The sequence below is a fragment of the Pongo pygmaeus genome, chromosome 8 (genome assembly GCF_028885625.2).
Source record: "Pongo pygmaeus isolate AG05252 chromosome 8, NHGRI_mPonPyg2-v2.0_pri, whole genome shotgun sequence".
NCBI lineage: Eukaryota > Metazoa > Chordata > Mammalia > Primates > Hominidae > Pongo > Pongo pygmaeus.
The window spans coordinates 87,556,827-87,574,856 of NC_072381.2; the positions used below are offsets into that span (position 1 = coordinate 87,556,827).

An 18,030-nucleotide genomic window follows, 5' to 3' on the forward strand; every position below is an offset into this window, starting at 1 on the left:
GTTTTTGAGATTTAGATGATGTTTAATTCCATAGGTTGAATAAAAACAGCTAGAAAATTATTATATGTAGAAATGAGAAGAAAGTTAAGGTCAGTGCCCTAGGGCATTCTGTTATTGAGAGATGGAGAAATGAGAAAGGACCAGCAAAAAAGGAACCAGAAATGTAGGAGATAAATCAGGAAGTGAGGTATCCTGGAATCCAAAAAAGAAAATATACTAAGAGAAAAATCAATTATGCTTTCTTTTTCTTTTTTCTTTTTTTTGAGATGGAGTCTCCCTGTGTCGCCCAGGCTGGAGTGCAATGGTGCAATCTCGGCTCACTGCAACCTCCGCCTCCCAGGTTCAAGCGATTCTCCTGCCTCAGCCTCCTGTGTAGCTGAGATTACAATTGCATGACACCATGCCCGGCCAATTTTTGTATTTTTAGTAGTTACGGGGTTTCACCATGTTGGTCAGGCTAGTCTCGAACTCCTGACCTCATGATCCACCCGCCTTGGCCTCCCAAAGTGCTGGAATTACAGGTGTGAGCCACTGCACCCGGCCATCAATTATGCTTTCTACCAGTGTGCCCTGTACATATACTTGCTACTAGGAATCACATTTTTAAAAATTTCTTAGCTCATTTTTCTCTCTTCCTTCATTCAGAAAAGGGGGTGGTAGTGGTATTGTCATCTCTCCAGCTTTAAGACACCTTTAAGGCTGGCACGGTGGCTCATGCCTGTAATCATAGCACTTTGGGAGGCTTAGCCAAGAGGATCACTTGAGCCAAGGAGTTGGAAACAGGCCTGGCCAACATAGCAAGACTTGTCTCTGCAATTTTTTTTTTTTAAATAGCCAATATGGTGGCATACATCTGTAGTCTCAGCTACCTGGGAGGCTGAGGCAGGAGGAATGCTTGAACTCAGGAGGTCAAGCCTGTAGTGAGCCATAATCATGCCACTGTACTTCAGCCTGGGTCACAGAGTGAGACACTGTACCAAAAAGCAAAACAAATAAAACAAAACAACAACAACAAAACATTCAAAATTCAAGTAGGTTCAAATTAAAAAATCTCCTGTCACATTGTAAAGCATCAAGTTCTCTTCTACTCCTTCCCTCACTGCCTACTTAATGTGCTTCCTTCCTTCTTTCCTTCCTTCCTTCTTTCCTTCCTTCCTTCTTCCTTCCTTCCTTTATTCTATCAGTAAATTTAAGTAAGTCTATGGAATTTGACTCATAGAATTTTATGTCTACTAATGGTTAATAACATTATTTATGTGGAAAGGCAAATCTTGTTATTATTTAAATCACATTAATTTTGGTATCCTTAAGGATTTTCAAAATTCAATTAATTATACTAATGTTTGCTATTTCCACTTCACACCTAGGTGCATATTTGTTTTTTGTTTATTGTAATTACCTCTGATAATTGGCAGTCAGTAATATAAATGCCTACAACCACCCTTGTACTTACACAGCAATATATGACATAATTTCACGTTTGTATCAATTTGTAGTTCTGTAGTGTTTAATTATGGCTTCACAATTCAAAGTATCGCCCTTTTGTGGATAGTGGTTATGAAGACTGAAACTGCCTTTTATAAAACCTGAAGTCTTTTACCTTAATAAATTTTAATTGATTATTCAGGTTTTGTTGAAGGTGGAATGGTGTTCAATTAGATCGCAGCATAAACCTTTCTGCTGTTGCACATTTAGTGACACCTTTAAAGAGTTGAAATGTAGTTAAATAATGAATCTTGTTGGGTAAATACTGTGTTACTACAACATAGAGGTTAATCATGAATAACACATTTTTTAAAGCAAACAATATATTTCTTAGCAATTGATTTTTTAATTGACAGATAAAATTGTATTTACTGTGTACAACATGACATTTTCAAATATATATACACTGTGCAATGACTACATTTTGACACTAGTTTAGGTTCATTATATAATGCATTTCCAAAGCAATCTGTGGGACATTGTATGCTTTAAATTAATAGAATCTCTTCTTTTCTTATTTATTCTAGCTAATATTGAAGCAGTTGAGAGCAGTTAAAAAATGTTTATTTTTGGTATTGTGTAGAACTCTAGAAGGGTACTGTTGAAATATCAATCTAGAAAAACAAGTTTTTAAAAATTAAGATTCACAATAAGTGAAATACCACAGAGAGTTGATACTCACTCTAAGATACGACTTTTATCCCGTTTTCCAATCTTTATAAACATAAATTATTCATTTAATTGAAATCCTACACTCTCTATTTAAGATCTAATTTATAACTCCCCAAATCTAGAGTAACAGAAATGTTTTAAAAGTAAGCATTTAAGTAATAATTTGATCTTTGGAACTATATTGATAAAATGTGTGCACAATCACATGAAATTAATTTTTACATAATCATAATTACATATACTGAAATCATAAAAGATAATCTTTCATTCATCTTTTATCCCCTGACCTGAAGGTGTTAAATGCTTTAAGTGTTAATTTATAAATCTACAATTTCTGCTATATTTTATGAAATGTGTAATCATGACTCAGAAATCATAAGCCACCCACTGTATTACTAAATCGACACAAAGCACAGTGCAAAATGCCTTCCTTAGAATGAGACTAATTGAAGGTTTAGCACTATTCACAAATGTACAGAACCCCTAGGGGAATATCTAGCTATTTCTGGTGTTTGATGCTACACTCAGAGCTGATGTCCAGTCAGGAGGTCACTGCATAAACTTTCCTCCTATTGTGGTTATTGTTGATTAAACAAATTGAGAAAATTTTACTTAGTCTTTGCAATATCCGTTTTATAGCTTTTGTTATTAAAGAATGTTAAAAATGATTTATATCAAGAGTTTTCAAAATGTGTTCTATGGAACCTTGGAGTTGTATAAAATTGTCTCATATGGTACCAAGGGGACACAATGGGCTTGGGGTCGGGGATGGGGTGGTGGTGGCAAATATTTAGAAGATCCCATCACACCTCATCCATAATTTGTCTGGAAAGGATTTGCTGCTATGTTTTACATATTGCTGTTAAGCTTAAATTTTATTGTGAAAAATTGCTGAATACACTGCTTATTGTTTTTATATTTTGAATATAGTACTATTTATTTTCTCCTTTAAGATAGGTATATATTAATCCCCAAAGTGTTATAAAAATTGACTTGTATGCATTTTTTAATTTTTATTTTATGTAGAGATCTTTATATATATATATGAAAAGAAAGTGTTTTAAAATTTTAATTTATATGCTCTAGATTTTTATAAATATGCATCTCCTTTTTCAGGATGTTATTTACTGTAGTTCACTTTAGAACCATTGTAAAATAATAATTTTTTCTAATTATTTCCACTTATTCAGTAGATCACAACCAAACTTTGGTTGTAAGAAATAAATCATAGTTTTGTTTTCCATAAATTAAATGCATCTGTCAATTTTATATTCTACATGTTTATGTGTTTGAAACAAAATATAGCTATTTCCACATATTTCTGTACCTATTTCTTGACATGTACATGAGAGATGTGAATAATTAAGACATGTTCTCTAACTTTGAAATCAAAACACAGTAGAAATGATACCAATGTTAAAATCTCTTAACAACTTTTATAATTTCAACTTTATATTGCATCATCATAAAATTAATTTATTTATACTTTGACAAAGCATAAATACAAAAACTGTGCCCCTATGGCAATAATAAAATTATTGGTATAAAATAATAATGGTATAGTATAAAATTTTGAAATCCAAAAGTGCTGTATTGCTGGGTGACTCACACCTGTAAGCCCAGCACCATTGGAGGCCAAGGTGGGAGAATCACGTTGAGTCCAGAAGTTTGAGACAAGCCTGGGCAACATGGCAAAACTATAAAACTCTACAAAAAATATAAAAATTGCCTGAGTATGGTGGCACATATCTGTAGTCCCAGCTACTCGGGAGGCTGAGGTGGGAGGATAGCTTGAGCCCAGGTGGTTGAGGCTGCAGTGAGCTGTGATTGTGCCAATCTGGGCAACAGGGCAATACCTTGTCTCAAAACAAAATAAAATAAAAATGCTAAGGAATCAAAAGTAACTTTCAATCTATATAATTGTCCTTAATTGTCCTGAATATCTACACCATATCATAAAACATCATATATTTGAAGTGTCATTTAAGGAGAATTTATGCAGTGCTTCATTGTTAAGACTCTGGTGAAATGGCAGACTCTGGTCATACCAAATATGCAGGTGGAAGTGGTTTTTCATTTCCTGGGTAAAGAATATAACCTGAGGCATAGATATGCATTCTGAGAGTTAAGTTTTAAATTAGACTTAAGTTTTCCACTTTTAAACTTATATTTAAGATTCTTGCAATCTTTTACTCATTTACTTTTGAGAATTTGCAAGAATTTATTTTAAGCATGAGAAATCTTAATATAATCATAATCTGTAAGAAAATGAATTGCTCCTATGTTTTGCACTAGAGTAACGACTTTGATTTTGATGTGGTGTTGATCAATAACTCTATTCTGTAGGAAAATGGAAACATCATTCCCTAGAAACAGTTGAAGTTGACAGACCTAGAGGTTGACGAAAGGACACGACACTAGGGTGAGTAAAGTGGTATCCTCCTTTATAATTTTTTCCTTCTCCTTTGAAGAATAACAATACATTACATCTATATTTCACAGTAAGTTCAAGAACTGTGTATGGAGTTAAATTTCCAGGCATTGCTCAATGTCTTTAAGCAGATATATGTTATGTTGGATTCACATAAGCTAGACGGAGAGAAAATAGTTAATCAAATAGTAAATAAAAGTCTTTCCCTAGAGAAGTGAAATACCCGTTGTTTCTCTTTTAATACGTTTAAAACAAGCAAACCTTCTACCCAGTTTAGATTTATTATTCTTCATTGATTGTTTCATTCTCTTGGAGAGAACATTCTGGCAGTAAAGTAGTAGACACATTGCATCCATCATCGTGTGTCAAAGGGCCATCAGGTCGATGGCTCTTTTTGAACTTTGTTGTTTCAGAAAACCATAGCTGAGTATTATAGGCAGAAGTTTGACATTTTCAGGATGAAAATCAATTTTCTTTTATGTGTTTCTGAAGTGAGGCTTGTGCTTCAATGGCGGAAGAAATAGCTTTTATAACATTGGAGTAACAAAATAGAAATTAAAATAAAATTTGGGTAACAATAGCTTCAATGAAAGTGAGGAGAATTATATTTTAGTGGTATAATATTTTAAATCCATTGAAATAGAATCTGAAATAGAAATTTATGGAAAAAGGTACAGAAATAGAATAATGTCTACGAAATCAAGGTAGTAATGAATAAAATTTATAAATAAAAACTCAGAACTGGAACAGGTTTAAAGAAATCAAATATTATTAAAGAAGAAATATATAACTGTAATTTGCAATTTATGATATACATATATGTTATGTGTATATAAACACATGGCTGTTTATCATACTTGCTTAATTTATCTCTTGCTCCTGGCTCCAGAAAAAATGTAAGAACTCTCTTTAGTCCACAAGTATATGAATACCATTTATCATAAAGCTGTGGCAAAGTAGGCATTCACTACTATTTGCTACTGAATATGTTAAAATACTAAAAATAAAAATAATTTTACCATTTTATACTTTTTAATGTATAAAATGCTGTTTTGCAGGGGGATTTGTGGAGTTTTTATAAAAATAAAGATTTGAAATAACTTTCTCTTTTAGTAATAATAAATTGTATTTTAAATAATATGCTCGAGTTTTAAAAGTGCTGTAGGTCCTTCTCTGTGTACCTAAGACATTTCTGTGTCAGTACACTTAAAAGGATATGAGGCTGAGCCTTAGGCTTTATATTTTTCAACCATAATTTTATTCCTCATATATGCATATTTAAATTCCTATGTAACAATATATTTCAGATATAATTTTTTCATGCAAAAAATCACATGAAATTGTTTTAAAATTATGATTTCATTGTTTGTTGAGTATGCAAAATCATGAAAAGAATACTTGAAAAGACAAAATTTTCACGTCCCCAAGATTCTTTCTATTTAGAGTTCAGGTGAGTTTATGATAAACTTTCTTTCAGGCCATTCAAATAAAAATGTAGCACAAATAGCTTATTATTTAATAATCATTAATACCATATAGGTTCATATGTTTTCATATGCCCAAATAGATAGATGACGGATAGATAAATAGATAATTATAGACCAGTATCAAAATTTCCAATACAAACACACTAATATGTGACAGTTCTCAATTCTCTACCCTTCTGTATAATAAATTCCTTAAAGGATTAGGGTAAGTACTCTATACATACACCTTTTCAATCCACTTGCATAGTATGATTGTGTACAAATGATGACTAATAATGATGAGGCCATTTTGATTCAGTTTCATCAGCGGTGTAAAATGGTAGTCATGAAAAACATAAGACATCTTTAGTTTTTCCTTTTTGAGATTTTGTGGATTTCTGTTTTTGTCCCGACATTAGTACAAAGAAAATCTGTTTCTCTCCTTGGACAATTAAAATACTGTTGTTATGTAATAAATCAACAAGAGCACGAATTATGAAAATTATGAAAAACTTTGGTAATTTTGCAGAAATATCCTCAATACTTATTTCAATTACTTAACCTTTCTAAGATGTTACTTTTTCTTACTCCAATTGTATTACTTAAATATTTTTCTTACAGCATTTTGTATATCTTATATATCTGTTTAAAATTCTTATTATAATTATATTGAATAAATATATTTAACAGATAAATTATTCAAAACAACGTTTTACAATGATAGGTATTATTACTGATATTCCCAATTGTCTTAACAGGTCAAGGAAACAAAACATTGACCAAAAAGAATATTAAAAAAAATCAATAAATTTTATGTTGAATAGGCGAAACCCAGTTATACCACTGACTGAGAAAATACGAGATAAAGTTCCTTTAGTATCTGTACTCAAGTACTCCAACTTTATTTGTCAGATATTTTTTCTCATGTAAAGGCTTAAGTTGTGTAATACCAAACAGAGACTGAGACTCAAATGTGGGTCTGACTCCGCAGCCATAGTAGGCTCTACTGCATCGTGTTGCCTCACCATTGACAACAGGAAGGCCTCTGGTCTGGGGTTATGTTACCGGAAAGGGGTCCCAATCCAGACCCCAAGAGAGGGTTCTTGATCCTTGTACAAGAATTTATTTATTAAGGAAGTAAAGGAATAAAGAATTGCTACTCCATAGGCAGAGCAGTGGTATGGGCTGCTTAACTGAGTATACTTATAGTTATTTCTTGATCATGCGCTAAACAACAGGTAGATTATTCATGAGTGTTTCAGGAAAGGGGCGGGCAATTCCTGGAATTGAAGGTTCCTCCCTGCTGTTTTAGACCATATAGGGCTAAAACTTCCAAATGCTACCATGGCATTTGTAAGCTGTCATGGCTCTGGTGGGAGTGTCTTTTCGCATGTTAATGCATTATAAGTAGCAATTAATGAGTACTGAGGATGACCAGAGGTGACTTTCTTCACCATCTTGGTTTGGGCAGGTTTTGGCAGCTTCTTTACCGTAATCTGTTTTATCAGCAGGGTTTTTGTGACCTGTACTTTGAGCTAACATCCTGTCTCATCCTGTGACTAAGAAGGTCTAATCTCCTGGGTATGCAGCCCAATAGATCTTAGCCTTATTTTTCCTAGCCCCTCTTCATAATGGAGTCTCTTTGGTTTGAAAGCCTCTGATAAAATCAATAAGTTTTCATGATGTATAAATCTGAGGCTGTGGGTCTTTATATATTGAATGTAACTTTGTGAGATAGTTCTAAGTAGTCTCTTTGGAGTATACATGCATCAACATAGTGATAATTCCTTATGGACCTATCTAACCACCCAGTGGGTTCATCTTGCCCAGATATAGCTGATTTATCAAGATAGGGGAGTCGCAATAGAGAGAGTTTAATACATGTAGAGCTGGCTAAACGAGATACTAAAATTTTATTGCTACTCAGATCAGCCTCCCACAAAATCTGGAGGCTAGGGCTTTTCATGGACAGTTTGGCAGGCAGAGGGCTAGGAAAATTGCTGAGTGGTTGATAAGGTATGGAAAATGCTCCTTCTGGACTGAGTGTGCTTCTGAGTTGCAGCCACAGAGTAGTCCCTGGCCTAGGTGGAGTCATCAGGTTTTCAGAAATGCAAAAGTCTGTAAAAACACCTTAAAAAGCCAATCTTAGGTTCTAAAATAGTGATGTTAATTACAAAAATAATTAGAGAAGTTGCAGATCTTGTAACCTGTAGAACAATGACTGGTAATTGTTTAAGCCTAAGTTGTGTAATACTAGGCAGAGGGACTGAGACTCAAACCTGGGTCTGACTTCACAGCCATAATAGGTTCTACTGCATCATGCTGCTTCTCCTTTGACAATAGGAAGACATCTGGTCTGAGGTTATATTACCAGAAAAAGGTCGCAATCCAGACCCCAAGACAGGGGTCTTAGCAATATTCAGGCCCCTCTCAGCCTCCTAGCCTGGTGGACTTTCATTAGTTTTACAAAGGCAGTTTCGTCTCTGGGAAGGGCTATTATCATGTAAATTATAAACTAAATTTCTCCCAAAGTTAGCTTGTCCCATGCCCAGGAATGACTAAGGGCAATTTAGAGGTTAAAGGCAAGATGGAGTTGGTTAGGTCAGATCTCTTTCACTGTCATAATTTTCTCCCTGTTATCATTTTTGCAAAGGCAGTTTCACTGCTGTTCAGTTAAATGAATTTGATCACTAAATAATTTGTGCACACGTCTAAAACTTCTGGAAAAAAATACATTTTGTTTTAGTACCTTTTTACATCAACACTATGTTTATTCAAGTTAAAGAAACATAGTTATTTTAGAAGGGATATAAATGAGACCAACCATAGTTTCTTAGGGAAAACATTGAGGTTAAAGAAAGCAGTAATTTAAGAACTATAAGAAAATATGGAAAGTTCTACATCTAACGGAATTTATAATTGTGTGATCTATCCAAATTAATGTATCTAAAGTCTGGTATTCCTGACTCCATTTAAATTAGATTAAATAATTTAAGTCCAACATTGTAGATTCTCCCTCAAGTACATTTGCTGCTGTTTTGATGTTAATTATCCACATCACTCAGATAATTACCACCTAACTTGTTTATAGCACAAGGTATGCTGTAACTTTTTATCTCAAGGAAGCTTAAGTATTTCTTTTATCATGGGCCAGAGCAGTTTTCTATGTGGCTTAATTGTGTCCTAGAAAATTACTAGAATAATAAACACATTCACAGAGTTAAATATTAACAGATGAGGCAATTAATTGAAGGGAAAATTGCAAATCATTTTAACAATTTTTTTCTTGCACTTTTTTAAAGCAGCATTTACCAAATGCGATCCTCAGATTGCTTGGCCTGAGAAGATAAGGTCCGTTAAAAATTTTTCTGTGGTGAAAATAATTTTGACAGCTCAGGAAAATGATATGAAAATTTGTAATAGTAATCAAAGGGTTAGAGAAGTTCTGCCATCCAGAAAAATGCTAAAAATTTGTTTTTCTAACATTGTTTTATAACCTTCCTAATAACAGTTTTCAAAGATTTTCTATAAAGGGCAAGAGGGTAAATAGTTTGGGCTTTGTAGGCTGTATGGGTCTCTCTGGCATCTACTCAACTCTTCCTTTATAGTGCAAAAGCAGACTTAGATATTACAGAAACAAATATGTGGCTGGGTTCCAATAAAACTTTATCAAATCAGCCCACTGGGCTGGATTCGGCCTGTGTGCTGGAATTTTCCAACTCCCGCCAATATTATGCAGAGGTAGTTTCAAAAAATGTGTGATTTGGAAATCTCTGTTTCAGATTTTGTACATAAATCTCAAACTCTCTAAAACTGTATCCATAAGATAGCCCTTCCTCTTTGCTTACTCTCATTCTTGAGAAATTTGTAGCAGAAGAGGAGGGCATGAAGAACGGAATCACTTTTTGCGAGAATAAACTCTTTCAGCCTTGGTACCCATAGCTATCCCATCACTATTACCTTTGTGCTATATACTGTATGACTAAGGAAAATGAATCACGTACTCTTCCTGCCCTCAAGGAACTAGCTCTATGGTCTACTGGGAGTGAGGGTGATAATTTTGCAAATGACAAGGAATGTGTCTACTGCACATAATAATATGATGAAATGTGTGATATCAATGCCACATGAGCAGTAACAATTTCCCCAAGGAGATTAAAAGGAAGAACATAATTTTGATTACAAGTACCAGGCAAGGCTTTAAATGAGAGATAATGCAGGCAAGGCTTTAAATAAGAGATATTGCTGTAGATAAGCTTGTAAAGAGTATTCCTAGACGTCAACAGGCAGTGCTGCAGAGGAGAAAATTATGAGAAAGTATTGCTGCTAGATGGAAGAGCATAAATAAGGAAAAGGAGGTGGCAATGGTAGCAAACAGTCACTTAGCAGGAGCATATGGTGTTAGTCTGAAAAGTCTGTCTGCATCAACAAGGTGCTTATAAGGTACCATATACTTGATCCAACAGAAATGCAAAGGTGCTAAAGAACGTTAGCATGATAGGGACCCCTTTCATTCTTTGATTGAGGAGGACCCGTTTGCCCTTAGGTAAGAATGGTGCATATTTAAAATGCCTGATGATGCTGTTAATATTGTCTGTCCTAAGTAGTGACATAGCATGTGTGTTAAGTAGTTTCAAGAGTTTTGGGGACCAAAAAAAGCATTATTTGGATATTTCAGATGTGAATGAATATAAACAGTAAAACCTACAATACCTCCCTTCCCTCTGCCTCCACCTCCCACCAAGACAAATCCAGAGGATGGCAGTTGTTAGTATGTTTTCAGTAGTGCAAACATGTCAGGGCTGCCTCCCGGATTGCTTTCAACTTTCCTTTAGGTGGAGAGATTACTGCTGGCTCTCTAGTCATTGTGCTCAAATTTAAAGCAAGAAAAAAGTAAAATCTGCACGAAAGCTTTCCTCTTTACTGTGAGAAAGCCAAACTTTCTCAGAAGCACAAATTTTTACATTGATATTTTATGACCCAGAACTGGATCACAGGGCCGCTTCTCACTGCTAGCAAAACAGAGACAACAATTATTTGGCTTTCTTCTGTTTCGTGTGGGAATTGAAAGGGTAGAAGATTTGGAGTAGCTTTAAAGATGCCTAAAGATGTCCAAATAAATGTTTAAGTATTTTATGAGAAAGTTCAGAAGCACATAAGATGGTTTTAGGCAAACTACTTCATATATTTATTTTTCACCTTAATAAATATAACCTGATAATTTTATTGAGAGAGGAAAAAAAACTGTCTTTTGCAAAAGGATAAACAAAGATGTAATATATATGTTTTATATATATCTTTATATATATATCCTTATATCTACTTATACATATATCTTTATATCTCTTTAAAATATATACATAATATATATCTGTATATAACAGATAAAATATCTTAAGAAATATATGTCTCTTTATATATAGCTCTTTAAGATATATATATATATTTATTTATTTACACATTTACAAAAGACAGTTTTTCTTTTCTCTCTCAATAAATTTACCAGGTTACATTTATTTTGTCACATCCTAGTCTAACAAATCTAGTTGTGTGTGTGTGTATATGTGTGTGTATATGTGTGTGTGTATATAACATAGACAGATCTTTATATAGTATATGTATAAGTAGATATAGATATATAGCTTTATAATATATATAATGTGTGTGTGTGTGTGTGTGTGTGTATATATATATATATATATATTTATATGGTAATCTTACCTCCTAAAGGAAATTTGAAGAGATATATGTAACTATATATAGATAGATACAACTGGATTTATTAGTCCAGGATGTGACAAAATATTCAATTTGAAACCATATTAGCAGCTTTTTAGATTTAATTTTATGTATGAGTGGTGCATTATAATATGAAGCAGTTGTAAAACTTTTAAGGACTTTGCAGTCAGAAGATCTGAAATATAATCCCAAGACCACCATTCACTAGCTGTTTGTCTGTACTAAAGTCATTTAGCCAGTAAGGACATCAGCCTCCCTTTCATCATTTTTAAAATGAGGATAATAATAACTGCCCTTCACACTGCGTAGGTTTGTTGCAAGGCCCAAATGAGGTGATATTTTTAAAATTGCTTCATCAACAGCAAAACACTCTAGCACTTCTCTCTCTATATCTTGATCTGTTTTTTTTTTCTCTCTCTGTCTCTTCTCCCTCCCTCTCTCCCTCTCTTTCTGACACACACACCCCACACTCATTTCCACATAAAGCTCCCTGCTCAATCCCTTGAGATTACAAATGCCATCACAGAAATATATCAAGTGCCTCTGACAGCTTCTGGCTTCTGTTACTCAGTTAGTTTTTTTCTTTTTCTTTCTTTCTTTCTTTCTTTTTTTTTTTTTACTTAGAACAAATTGAATCATGTTATTAGGTACCACTTCTTTAATGATTTCATGTATTTGTCACTTCAAAAGCTTTTATTTTTGACCCCAGACCCTCTGAAAGCCTGTCAGATATAATCAGCTGTTATTCAGTTTGTCTGAACATTGAGGTTCATACCACAACTAGAGAAACTGGTGGTGGAGGCACTTCTGTCTTGGAATATAATCAATGGCTGAAATAACTTTTGGGTCATTAAGAATGAAGATTTCCCCTCACAAGGTAACAGAGGATTTGGAAATCTTTAAAATGTGGAATGTCAGTAATATTATTCCCCATCACCCCCACCTACCACTTTACTTCTGTCTCACATCTGTTTACATCTAACCCATTAGTAGAATCTCAAAGCATTAGTATCCACATACCAGATCAGAAATCCAAACCCAGCACTCACTACCACTAGCTGCATATAACATTTTTATAATTATTGTTTCCACTCTCGAAGAGAAGAAATGTAATTTGTATACATACAAATGTGTGTGTGTGTGTGTGTGTGTGTGTGTGTATAAAACCTGAATTTCTTTACTTCTAGAGTGGCAACTTAATAATTATAAAAGATATATATATATATAAATATACACATACACACATATTTGTGTGATTTTGAATCTAAATTGTTTTGGAGCTATAGAGCATAATAAATTTACCAATAGTTTGCACAATATTTATGTATTTATGTTAATTTTTTTATTTTTTATTATCCTTTAAGTTCTAGGGTACATGTGCACAACGTGCATGTTTGTTACATATGTATACGTGTGGCATGTTAGTGTGCTGCACCCATTAGCTCATCATTTACATTAGGTATATCTCCTAATGCTTTCCCTCCCCCCTCCCCCCACCCCACAACAGGCCCCAGTGTGTGATGTCCCCTTTCCTGTGTCCAAGTGTTCTCATTGTTCAATTCCCACCTATGAGTGAGAACATGCGGTGTTTGGTTTTTGTCCTTGTGATATAGTTTGCTGAGAATGATGGTTTCCAGCTTCATCTATGTCCCTACAAAGGACATGAATTCATCCTTTTTTATGGCTGCATAGTATTCCATCGTGTATATGTGCCACATTTTCTTAATCCAGCCTATCATTGTTGGACATTTGAGTTGGTTCCAAGTCTTTGCTATTGTGAATAGTGCCGCAATAAACATACGTGTGCATGTGTCTTTATAGCAGCATGATTTATAATCCTTTGGGTATATACCCAGTAATGGGATGGCTGGGTTAAATGGTATTTCTAGTTCTAGATCCCTGAGGAATCTCCACACTGTCTTCCACAATGGTTGAACTAGTTTATAGTCCCGCCAACAGTGTAAAAGTGTTCCTATTTCTCCACATCCTCTCCAGCACCTGTTGTTTCTTGACTTTGTAATGATTGCCATTCTAACTGGTGTGAGATGGTATCTCATTGTGGTTTTGATTTGCATTTCTCTGATGGCCAGTGATGATGAGCATTTTTTCATGTGTCTGTTGGATGCATAAATGTCTTCTTAATATGTTTTTAATGATTTGATATAGATATAGATAGAATGACTGCCTTCACGTATGTGTTAAGATACTTTATTATGAAAGTAATAAAAATGTAACTAAAATTATCACACAGACTACAGTATATTCATTGGCTTATGAATCTGAAGGTCTAGAATTCCTTTTAGGCTTCAGGCAAGGGCTGACCCAAGAGTTTAGCGATATTACTATCTGTCAGCTTTTACTTCATTGGTCATGACTTCATTTTAAGACAGTCTTCCCTCATAATTTCAGCCTATCCTATTCCACTTTCAAATTCATATGCATAACACTTTCAACAGTCACCAACCCCTCTCTGTTTAGCCCACCATTGTAACATATCCATTTCTGAACCAATAGATGATTGTGTGTAGTGCTTATTGACTTAGCTTAGGTTACAAACTCCCCCTCTGGAATAAGGTCATTATCATCTTACCCATAATCACAGTGATCTCCAGAGATTGCAACTACTGAAATCAGAAAGATGCAGAGTGGGAATAAGTAAAACTTATTCTACTTCTGTAATAAGAGAGTCAATTTTATATGCGCACGTAGATATATTTATTGTCTGGATTCTAACTCCTGATAGAAAGCATAAAGACAGATTCTCCCATGAGTGAGTAAAATAAATTTGTCCTCATGAACTATTAGGTTAAGACACATAAAACTGCCACATTGAGGTGCCAATTGGTCAAAAATCAGCAACATCATACCATTCAACCTAGAAGAAGGCTGCCTTAGGGAAAACTGACCACAGTTGCTTTACCTATACCAAAGACCACAACTATCAGTACATGTAATATCCTCCATTGTTTCCCTAGCCTATTTAATATATCTGTGTGGCAATGATCTCATTAGTTTTCCTAAAATTGTATGTTTTCTTAATTTTTCCAAAAGTTTTAACAAGATAGAAACCTCCTAAAGCTAAATATTCCTTGAATGCTTCATTGGTATATTTTAGCCTCAAGCTTCACATGAAGGATCATTATCCATACATATATTTTGCAGATATAAATTATTTGTGCGATGGATTGGAGTGTAGATCCTTTGTATGTATGAAATAGACCCCTTTATTTCTGGGAAAACATTGTTCTCTTCATGGGTTTCCTGTGATCACGTGTTGTTGCTATCCATGTGCAGGTCTTCTTTGAACTCCTCTAGGATGATTCAGCCACAGCTCTGGCTTTGTTGACTGCTGAATCGTGTAAATGGAGGCTTGGTGAAAAATATCTCTACTGAAGTGCCTTGTCAGAAATCGATAATAGCTGATCTTTACAGCAAAATATATATCAAAAGCTGGTTTTACAAAACATTATGTAAGGATCATTGCTTCTTTATTTTGTATAGACATACTATGTGCACTGAATTGTCAGCTCACTCATCAGGGACTTGATGAGTACTTCTGGCATCCTTGGGATAGTTTCATATAGACAAGCTCTTTAAAGAAAAAGTCCCAAGAATTATGTTTCTGTTTCTATCAAAGGGTGGTTGTTAAAAATATTTATTACAAACACAACTTTTAAAGACCTTGTCAAGAAATACTTATCTTTGCCCCTAAATGAGGCCTGAAGCCTGAAGTACTTCCTTTTTCTGATCTATGATACTTTTATTAATTATATATAGTTGATTATTATTGCTTTTTTTTTTTGCACTGATTGCCAGAAAGCTCACAGCCAAATCTGTGATCACTGTCTTAGAAATGTGTGCAAGAACTTGGAACTTTAGTGTTCATTAAATTTCACCCATTCTTCAGTTTTCTAAATTTTTATCAAAATAACACTGTTCATAATAACTAAAACGAGATTGAACAGAGAACATATAAATAATAAAATTATATCTGAAACAACAACAAAAAAGTAAACAGAGAGAAAAACCTGTAATTACAATCCACTGAAGTAACTGCACCAAAGTAACTGCGGCTAATATTTAGACATATATTCTGTAATGTCTCACTTACTTATCATTTTATCATTTATCATGTTGGACCATTTCATTGTTTGCCTCCTAAAATCCTTATTGCGATAATGTGGTATCTATACTATTATACCTAACTACATCTATAGGTTGACATACCATCTCTTCTCTCTGTACTGCCAGGAGCAGTCTTGTCCCCATGTGATGGTTGCAAGAACTGAAAATAGTTGGTTTATAGCAGGAGGCTGTTAATGTCACAACAAGCTCAGTTAAACTCTTAAGTATGTCAAGGGTGTGAATTACTTCATCTTGTAATCTGAGAACCACACCTTGAATGAAACTAATTGGTAGAGGAGGTAAAGCAACTATCACTGATACACTAATTTATTTACATTGATGTAAAGAGAATTGATTAAAGGGAGAAAGAAGACAGTAGTGATATCCTAGCAGTTCTTAAATGTGCATACTTGATTTATATATTTATATGGGATGAAAATTCTATTTGCCCTTTTATGACTCCACCCAATTATCTACTATGTGTTTTCCTCAGAGTGGTCTATAGCACTATATGAGGGAATCCCTGAATGCTGCCTGCTTCTTAACATGGCATGAAGCATAGTATTATTGATCATCTTTGCAGCTGCTGCACCCTTCACTAACTGATAACTTTAAAGCTAGTTGCTTTACTGTTAACCAAGTACTAAGCATAGTAAGCTTCGGTAATCCAAATTTTACAAGTAATTAAGTCTATTTTTGTAGTGTGAGCCTATTTATATTTGTTGTTTCTAATTATCTATAGAGTACCTTTGTATATTTTATTCTTGATTTGCCCCAGGGTTCTCCATTCATATGTATGAATACACATGTTATCCCTAATACAAATGAACAGACGTTTACAAATTCATTTTTTAAAGTTTATTTATTTTGACTAATATTACACTTGTTTTCATTATAGTATGAAATATATAAGATGCTAACATCGTAAAAGATGAATTCATATTTTCTTTTTACATACTTAAGTAGTGTAAAAATTGATTTCACTTTAACAATTTATCTCCTAGTGGTCTCTAAAATTATCTGAATATATGTACAAATAATGTACTTCAATGTTCTGCCAGAAATTAGGCTGTATAATAGGAAAATAATATAGGAACGACCCATTTAATGAATGTGTACATGGTAATTTCTCACTCTGTGTATGGAAATTTAGGTATAGATTTAGTGATTTTCAGAACTCTAGTATTTTTAATGAGAAAGGCAGTTTGTAAATGTTTAAATGTGTTTCCATCCTTATAAGGATTTGACAACTCTGGCTCACAATACTTTGCTGACTTGTTTAAGCAGAACTTGTCTTTTCTTCAATATAGTGTTTATTGCCTAAGGCAACATTTGGGCTCTAAAGTAGCAAGGTCAGAGCTCAAACCTAGACATTCATGTTCTTGAACCTCAAGCACCAATGCTGGTGATACCCATGTTCTTTTCACTACATGAAACTGGTTTTGTGGAAGACAAATGAAAAAGGAGCAGTATTTGATGTCCTTAAGCCTATTAAGGTAGTGAACAAGTAAAGGGGAGTTTAGCACAAGGCCGCCAGAGGCTATTAGTACTGAGGTGCATTTGACAGACCCTCCACTGAGGGTCTTGGCTTTAACAATTATGAGCTGTATGACTTCTAGCTTCTGCTGTACTCTCCATTTTATCTGCCATCATTTTCTCTTTCCATTGTTATAAATTATACGCCCACTACAAAGGTGAAAAATTGCATTCTGCTTCACCCAATAATGATTACAAAATTTCAACCATTATGGCAGAACCACTTGGGAGAGGCAGCCTGTCCTCCAGGCTGATGCAGCCCATGTCAAGGTGAGCAACTTGGTGAAGGGAAGAGCAGGCTGGATTTCACCTCCCACTCAGGTAATCTTGGGGGCCACAGTGGGCAGGACACAACCTGGGCAGCTCCAGAATGGCTTTTTGTTTAGGTCTTCAATCCTACTCCGTTTATCCAGGCTGGTTTTGTTTTTACTGATAAAGACATTTCACTTATGGAAACCATAGGTGTGGGTAACTAGATAAAGTAGATCAGTTAAATGATACAACTTGAAGATAATGATACCTTTCAAAGTAAAGTATTAACATAATGATAATTTGTTATCTTGGATTTAACCATAT

General features: G+C 34.2%; 1 long non-coding RNA gene across 1 annotated transcript in view; it reads left to right on the top strand.

The window, feature by feature from the left end:
• Positions 1-18,030, top strand: part of LOC134740169 (uncharacterized) — a 747,696-nt gene that overhangs the window by 468,856 nt on the left and 260,810 nt on the right. The window contains exon 2 of the long non-coding RNA XR_010127437.1: positions 4,504-4,579. This is a non-coding gene — a long non-coding RNA (uncharacterized LOC134740169). The remainder of the gene's footprint in view (positions 1-4,503; positions 4,580-18,030) is intronic.